Genomic DNA, 9,397 nt, shown 5'->3' with positions numbered 1-9,397 from the left:
CATAGAAAGACTTTCCCGGCCTTCGGGGGGAAAAAAAAAATTCTAACATCTTACAGGCAACCTTGCTGGTGACAAATTTTCTTAATTATTGTTTCAGAAAGTATTTCGCTTTGGAAGAGAATTTCTCTGAATACAATTATAGGTTGGTGGGCTTTTTCCTACAGTACTGTAAATATTTCACTATACTACCTTGTTGCTTGCATGGTTCTGAGTGGAAAAGTCCATTCTAGTTATCCGTTGTTTTTAAACCTGAGAAATTCATTTACTTTTTTTAAATTAGTACATATTAACTTAATTCTTTCTTTTGAGATTTATTTTTATTTAATGAATGCCAGTGTTTTGTCTGAATGTGTGTCTGTGTACCATGGGTGTGCAGTGTCCACAGAGGACAGATGGATATTAGGTCCCCTGGGACTGGAGGTACAGATGGTTGTGAGCCATCATATGGATGCTTGGAATTGAACCTCTGTCCTGTCAGACCAGTCAGTGCTCTTAACTGCTGAGCTGTCCCTCCAGCCCCTTGGTTTAATTCTCATTTTAGATTATTTATTTATCTTTATTTTGTGTGCATTGGTGGTTTGCCTACATATATGTCTGTGTGAGAGTGGATCCCCTGGAACTGGAGTTACAGGTAGTTGTGAACTGCTATGTGGATGCCATAGGAACTGAACCCAAGTCCTCTGGAAGAGCAGCCCATGCTCTTAACTGCTGAGCCTCCTCTCCAGTTCCCCTTAATTTCTTTACTTTTTCTTTTTTATTTATTTCTATTTTTTGTATGAGTTAATTTAATTCTTAACCTTGATGGTCATTAGACAGTGTTCCCTGGCCTGCTTTTCTCCTCTACTCTCTGCTTGTTTCTGTATTTTGTGTGTGTGTCTTTGATTTTGTGTATGTGCAGTCTGAGTATCATTTAGATCTGTGTTCGTATTTATTCCACTTGCTAGTCTGAGTTTTCTGGATCTGTGTTTATGTCTGACATTGTTTTTGGACAGTTCAGTCATTGCTTCCCAGATTCCTTCATCATTTGTCCTTACTGGGTATATGTGCTGCATGGCCTTCTGGGAGATGAAACACCACCTGTTGATCCCAAACCGAACCACAGTGACAGAGCAAAGTAATGATTCTGTCCAAGTCTAGTTTGGTGACTCTGGGTGTTTACTCACAGGAGCGGAGGTGACCCCCAAACAGCACGTCACCGAAAAGACTCACCCTGGCATGAATGACAGCTTCTCCACAGCTGTGCAGATGGAAGTCTCTTTTCAGTTAACCTTCCACATTCTATACTGTCATCTCCAAAGACCACATGCAGCTGGGGCAGAATTCCACACAGCTAGGAGGGAGGCACAGGAGAGAGTGGGCTGGACTCTGGTGAGGGTCTCAGGCCTCTTTCCACCACTTTATTCCCTGGAGGAATATGAACAGCCATCCAGATGGCTCTTATAGGAAGTTGCTCTGGTTAAAATAGCAATGGCTGTTCTCAGAGGACAAAATTCCACAATATTATGCTACACCTTTGTAGTGTAACACTTCTTGGGTATTTTATCTTTTTCACCTTTGTTTATTGTTTGCATTTTATTGTAGAAACATTTTAGCTTTTTAGACAAGTTTTTTTGTTTTGTTTTTGTTTTTCAAGACAAGATTTCTCTGTGTAGCCCTGGCTGTCCTGGAACTCGCTTTGTAGACCAGGCTGGCCTTGAACTCACAGAGATTCTCCTGCCTCTGCCTCCCAAGTGCTGGGACTAAAGGTGTGTGCCACCATTGCCCAGCTTTTAGACAAATTCATACATATATATGTATATATATATATATATATGTACATATATATATATATCTCCCTCAAACTTGCTGTTGTGCGATGTCTTTCTATATGCTGTTAATATGTGTTGCTGTGACTGGTTAATAAAGAAGCTGCTCTGAGGGCGTCAGTGGCTCATGCCTTTAATCCCAGCACTTGGGAGGCAGAGACAGGCAGATCTCTGTGAGTTCGAGGCCAACCTGGTCTACAGAGTGAGATTCAGGACAGGCACCAAAAATACACAGAGAAACCCTGTCTTAAAAAAAAAAAAAAAAAAAAAAAAAAAAAACCAGAAAAAAAAAAAAACCAGAAAAAAAAAATCCATGTTTGCCGGGCGGTGGTGGCACACGCCTTTAATCCCAGCACTCGGGAGGCAGAGCCAGGCTGATCTCTGTGAGTTCGAGGCCAGCCTGGACTACCAAGTGAGTTCCAGGAAAGGCGCAAAGCAAAGCTACACAGAGAAACCCTGTCTCGAAAAACAAAAAAACAAAAAAACAAAAAAAAAAAAGAAGCTTCTCTGGCCTATGGCAGTTCAGGTTATAGCCAAGTGGGGAATCCAAGAGAGAGACAGGAAGAAGAAAGGTAGAGGTGGGAGAGACACCAGCCTGCTGCCCAAGGAGCAAGACTTCAGTAGACTGGTAATGCCACAGTCATGTGGCAAAACATAGATGAATAGAATAGGGTTGATTTAAGATGATAGAGCTAGCTAGCAAGAAACTTAAGCCATTGGCCATACAGTTTGTAATTAATATAAGCCTCTGAATGATTGTTTTATAAGCGGCTGCGGGACCGCGGGGATGGGTGGGACCAAAGAAACTTCTGGCTATAACTTGCTATGTAGCCAAGGATGTCCTGGAACTCCTGACCCTGCCCTCTGCCTCCCAAGTGCTGAGGTTACAGGTGTGCAGCACCACTCCTGGCTTATGTGGTGCTGGTGCTCTGTGCATGCTGGGTAAGTACTCAGCCACCCGAGCTACATCCTGAGCCCTAGTTTTGGATATTTCCATGTTTCTTCACACTTAGTGATGGTTCAATCAGTTGAGTAGCCTGGGCACTCTTTGTTCCTGTAACAATGTTGTTTCCTTTTGGTTCATTCTTAGAATTTCCTCTCTCTGTTCATATTACCTACCTGTTCTTCCTTGTCATCCATATTTCCTGTCAGAAGCAGGAGTATATTGGCCATAGCTTTGAAATTTTTGGTATAATATTCCATTATGTCTGCCATATCTGAGTCTGGTTCTGGTGCTTGCTCTGCCAATTCAAACTGTGTGTAGGTTTTGTTTTCCTTTTAGTGTGCCAAATAATTTTTTGTGAAACTTCAGACGTGTGGATTAAAGGAATTGAGGAAATCAGTCTTTAGTGCAAGGTTTTTGTGTTTATTTGGCTAGAGGTTAGGCTGTGTTTACTGTTCACTGCCCCTGTAGATGTTACAGACTAAAATTCCTCTAGTACTTTTTATTATTGGCACATCTCTTGTCTTTGAAGTTCTTAGATTTTGCTTTTGTTGTTTTTTTTTCTTTTCAACTATTTCTTTCTATTTTATGTATATGAGTGTTCTGCCTGCATGCATGTATGTGCACCGTGTACATGCCTAGTCTCCATGGAAGCCGGAAGAGGGTGTCTCATTCTTTGGAACTGGAGCTACAGACTCTTGTGAGCTGACATGTGGGTGCTGGGAACCAAATCTTGGTCCTCTGCAAGAGCAGCAAATGCTCTTACCTGCTGAGCCATCTATGGCAGTTTGAAAGAAAATGGCCCCCAAAGGGAGTGGCACTACTTTAGGAGGTGTGGCCTTATTGGAGTGGGTGTGGTCTTCTTGGAGGAAGTATATCACTGTAGAGGTGGGCTTTGAGGTCTCATATATGCTCAAGACACCACCTAGTGTCTCAGTTGACTTCCTGTTGCCTTTGGATCAAGATGTAGGACTCTCAGCTCCAGCACCATGTCTGCCTGCATGCCGCCATGTTACACCATGATGATAATGGACTGAACCTCTGAAACTGTAAGCCACCCAGTTAAATGTATTCCTTTATAAGAGCTGCCGTGGTCATGGTGTCTCTTCACATCAGTAAAAACCCTAATTAAGACACCATCTCTCCTCATTGTTTTTTTCTTGAGACAGAATCTTATGTAGTTCAGGCTACCCTGGAACTAGCTGTGTACTGAGGATAGCCTTGAACTTTCCATCCTCGTATTTCTGTCTCCCAAATGCTGAGGCTTTAGATATGCATCACTATGTCTGGCTTCTAGAATCTTCTTAACATCCAAGATGTGCCATTCTTTCCCTTATATTCCTGTTGTTATACGAGAGCTCTTGTTTGTTTTTTTTCTTTTTAAATTTTTTATTTTTTCTTGGGTGCACATGTGCCACGATGCACACACGGAGGTGAGAAGACACATTTGGGGAACCAGTTCTTTCCAGCCACTTTTACATGGGTCCCCGGGATCAATCCACAGCAAGTGCTTTTTGCCTGCTGGGTCATCTCACCAGAACCTCCAAGAGCTCTTGTGATTAAGGGGGGAGGCTGAGAGGGTGGGGTGGTGGGAGCATTCTATTGTCCTACATTAGGTAGGTGTCAATTAGAGTTTGTGCTAAGAGCCGTGACTCTCAGAAGTATTTCTTAGGCCCATATATCCTAGTCTTCCTCCAGGGAACACAGGAGAGCCAGAGTAGGCTGCCAGAGTTGAGTGCCCCTTGTGAAAGGTGGGAGGAGCTAGAGCGAGGAACTTCCCCTTTTCCAGCTTAACTGGGCTTTTAGTGACCCCAGATAGTCAGTCTCTCTCTCTCTCTCTCTCTCTCTCTCTCTCTCTCTCTCTCTCTCTCTCTCTCCCTCTCTCTCTCTCTCTGTTTTTCTTTCTTTTTAAAGATTTATTTAGGGGCTGGAGAGATGGCTCAGCGGTTAAGAGCACTGGCTGTTCTTCCAGAGATCCTGAGTTCAATTCCCAGCAACCACATGGTGGCTCACAGCCATCTGTAATGAGATCTGGTGCCCTCTTCTGGCCTGAAGGGACACATGCAGGCAGAACACTGTATACATAATAAATAAATAAATCTTTAAAAAAAAAAAAGATTTATTTAGTTTGTGTGTATGAGTGCTTTGCATGTATGTATGTGCACCAAGTGTGAGCCTAGTGTCTGCAGAGGTCAGAAGAGGGTTTGTGATCTCCTGAACTGAAGGTTACAACTGGCTGAGCCACCATGTGGGTGCTGGGAACTGAACCCTAGTCCTCTGGAAAAGCACCCAGTGCTGTTAACCACTGAACAATCTCTCCAGCCCTGGAGTTAGTTACTTTTGAGGGAAGGCTTTGTTAAGAGTGGAATGGAGCTGGAAGCAAGGCAGTGGTGGCGCACGCCTTTAATCCCAGCACTGGGGAGGCAGAGCCAGTCGGATCTCTGTGAGTTCAAGGCCAGCCTGGACTACCAAGTGAGTTCCAGGAAAGGCGCAAAGCTACACAGAGAAACCCTGTCTCGAAAAAACAAAACAAAACAAAACAAAAAAACAAACAAACAAACAAACAAACAAACAAAAAACCCGAATACCAGCTATATCAGAAAAACGATAAAGGAATTAACTTAAAGTAAATATGTATTTTATTTTATTTATTTATTTAATTTTATTTTTTCAGAGAGCTATTCATCTTCCCCTTCACTGTTTGATTTTCTATATGCTAATCCATAATCTAAAAAGATTTTAGCCTCCCCTCCTGAAAGTACAGCCGGCATTTTCTATTATCAGCCTGATACAGTACAAATTCTTATCCTAATAGTGAAATGTTTCACTAAAGCTTGCCCAGTGATTGGATAAAACTAAAACTTATTATAAGCCACAGTCATCCTAGGGAACTCCTTGCTAGGTAGCCTCCCTGGATCTATGGGTTGCAGTCTTGAAAAATCCAACAACAAAAAAAACCAAGTAGTTGGGGACTGGAGAGATAGCTCAGTGATTAAGAGTGCATAAAGCTTGGACTATGATGGACAGATTGGGAAAGGAGAATTTGCTAACAAGTCAATCATACAAAGAATGTAGAGGACCCAGGTTTGGTTCATAGCACCCACATGGTGGCTCACAACCATCCGTGACTCCAGTTCCAGGGGACCCAATGCCGTCTTCTGATCTCTAGGGGCACTAGGCATGTGCACACACAGTACACATACATACATGTAGGCAAGACTCCCATACACATAAAATAATCTTAAAAATAATCTTAGTACATGCACATAATCATTCATCATTCCATATACTTTATTATTTATTTTTTTGAGATAGTGTTTCTAGGTAGCCAAGGCTGGGCTCAAATTTGAAATCTTCCTGCCTCTGCCTGCCAACTGTTAGGATTATAGGCATGTGCTACTATACCACCCAATCTTCTGGATACTCCCATTTTTGTCTACGTTTATTTATTTGTGAGTGTGTGTGAGGGAGGGTCATGTGCATACTATAGCACTTGCATGGATGTCAGAGGACAGCTTGCTGGTGTCAACTCTCTCTTTCCACCACGGGAGGGTCCAAGGAATCAAACTCAGTTGTCAGGCTTACCCAAAAAGCCACCTACCTGTTGTTTTTGGACATTTTTAATCAGTTCAAGATTACTTAGCATAAAAAAGCAACAGAAAACAAGCCTGTTACATTTTAAAAATTAGCTGCTTTAAAACAAAACAAAGGGGCTGGAGAGATAGCCTAGTGGTTAAGAGCACTGGCTGCTCCTCCAGAGGACCCGGGTTCAATTCCCAGCACCCACATGGCAACTCACAGCTGTCTGTAATTCCAGTTCCAGGGAATCTGACCAATGCACATAAAATAAAGTTTAAAAAAATATATAAAAAATAATAAAAAGAAAAAAAAAAGTTGGGTGTTTTTGTGGGGGCTGGAGAGATGGCTCAGAGGTTAAGAGCACTGACTGCTCTTCCAGAGGTCCTGAGTTCAATTCCCAGCAACCACATGATGGCTCACAACCATCTGTAATGAGATCTAGCGCCCTCTTCTGTATACATAATAAATAAATCTTTAAAAAAAAAAAAAGAGAAAAAAACAAAACAAAACAAAACAAAACAAAACAAACAAACAAACAAACAAACAAAAAAATCAGCCAGGTGTGGCAGAGGCAGGGGCAGGTGAATCTCTGTGAGTTTGAGGCCAGCCTGGTCTACAGAATGAGTTCCAGTACAGCCAGGACTACACAGAGAAACCTTGTCTCGGAAAAACAAAATGAAACAAAAAACATGTATCACTATGTAGCCTTGGCTGGGCTGACCTCCAGCTCGGAGATCTGTCTGTTTCTGCTTCTGGGTAGGGCTTTAAAGCAATGGGCCACCACACCCGGCTGTGTCAGTCACTTTTAAAGTCGTATGAAAGCTGCTAATTTAGAGTAAGCTTAGGTCTCAAAGCTGGGACAAAGGCTGAGGTGCCTACTTAACGTATCAAAGTGGACCTGACCACCAGGTTGTCCCAGCATCTCTCAGTCCCTACCTGTTACAGGGCATGGCTGGCTGGCATATCCCACCCTCTACCCTGCTCTCTCCAGCCCAGGGGTTGGGCTGCCCTTCCCCCAGCAGCTCTTCCCCATACAATCCAGCCATTTTAGCTATGCCAGCCCTTTTCACCCTTTACCCTCCTGGCCTCTTGGTCTGCCTCTCCTGTCTCCTATACCCCCACTCATCACAAGGCCTGGCTCAGGGTCACGTTCAACTCTGGACTCTCCCACATGTCTCTACCTCTGGCTATGTTCTCCCTCATATCTACAAAAAAAGTTTTCCCTCCTCCACACCTAGGAGGAGTCATGTCCTCCTTTTTTATTTCTTTTTCCCCCCATCCACTTATAAATTGAAACAATATGAAAAGCCTGATGCCATGAATACATAACATTCCATGAAAAATACATGGGGGCTGGAGAGATGGTTCAGCGGTTGAGAGCACCTGTTGCTTTAGCAGAGGATCAGTGTTCAGCTCCCAGCACCACATAGTGATTCACAGCCTCAGCTCCAGTTCTAGGGCATCTGATGACCTCTTCTGACCTCCACAGGCACCAGACATACACACGGTACACATACATACATGCAGAAAACACACACACATACATATATGCAGAAAACACACACACATACGTAAAATAACTCTAAAAGAAAAAATTGAGCCAGATATGTGAGTTTTTAATATAGCACTTGGAGAACTGGGGCAGGAGGATTGCAAGTTTGAAACTTGGACTCTGATGGGCAGATTGGGAAAGAGAATTTGCTGACAAGCCAGTCATACAAAGAATTAGATATATACTGTGAGGTACCTGGTGAAGGGCTTCTCCAGGAGAGGATGAAGTCACAGAGTCCCTGAAACAGAAGCACAACCAAGAAAGCCAAAAGGTGAAGGCCAGACAAGGACCGAGACTGGAGGCGAGCAAGTAACAAGTCACGGGCGGGGGTGGTGCATGCCTTTAATTCCAGCACTTGGGAGACAGAGGCAGGGGGATCTCTGTGAGTTCGAGACCAGCCTGGTCTACAGAGTGAGATCCAGGGCAGGCTCCAAAGCTACACAGAGAAACCCTGTGTCAGAAACAAACAAACAAACAAAACAAAGTAAGAAGTCATAAGCACCGGCTTAGCCCGGATTTGAGCAGAGGGTTGATGTGATCATCCACCGCATTCTGGGGGTGGCTGAGTGAGGGGTAAAGAAGGGGCAAGTGGGGAGAACAGCCAGGAAGCTCCAGGCAATGATGCAGGGAAAGGATGAAGTGGGAACAGCCAACTCCTGGGCATACACGTGGAAAGACAGAACCATCAGACTCGACCACAGACTGTGGGAGGTAGAAGAATGGAAAGAATCAAGAGGCCAGACGGCGGTGGTGCACGCCTTTGATCCCAGCACTCTGGAAGCAGAGCCAGGAGGATCTCTGTGAGTTCCAGGCCAGTCTGGTCTCCAGAGCGAGATCCAGGACCGGCACCAAAACTACACAGAGAAACCCTGTCTTGAAAAAACAAAAAAACAAAAACAAAAACAAGAAAAAGGAGCAACTTCAATGCTTCAAGTGCAAGGATTTGGGGAAAGCAGAGCTGTCATTGACCACGACAGGGGTAGCTGCAGGGGGGTGTCATGGAGGGAGCCACACCGGGTGTCCACCAGACATCTGGCAGAGGTATAAGAAGGCAGGAGAGAAGCAAGTTGGAGAGCTAGTGGTCCTTAAAATCAGGGAATGGTTAAGATTGTGTAGGAAGGTATAGCTGGATGAGAAGTGGCATTTCAGGGAAGCTCTGAGTCACTTACCCAGCACCCCGTGGCTGAGCGGAGAGGAGGCTGCAGCCACTGAGATTCAGAACCTGAAAGTGGCTTGGGAGCAAGACTATCACCTTGTCTTTTTTTCTTTTTCTTTTTGATGGGGGGAGGTTGTTTTTGTTTGTTTTTGAGACAGGGTTTCCACTATGTATCTCTTGCTGCTCTGCAACTTACTGTGTAGACCAGGCTGGCCTCAGAAATCTACCTGCCTTTGTCTCCTGAAGTACTGGAACCAAACGTGTACTTGAACTGGGATTGAACATCATGCTTGGCTGCTTGCGGCCTTTTTTGAGGTAGGATCTTGATGTGTAGCCCAAGCTCACGATTCTCCTGCCTCAGG

This window comes from Peromyscus eremicus, chromosome 9 (assembly GCF_949786415.1).
Source record: "Peromyscus eremicus chromosome 9, PerEre_H2_v1, whole genome shotgun sequence".
NCBI lineage: Eukaryota > Metazoa > Chordata > Mammalia > Rodentia > Cricetidae > Peromyscus > Peromyscus eremicus.
This window is presented reverse-complemented; position numbering follows the sequence as displayed.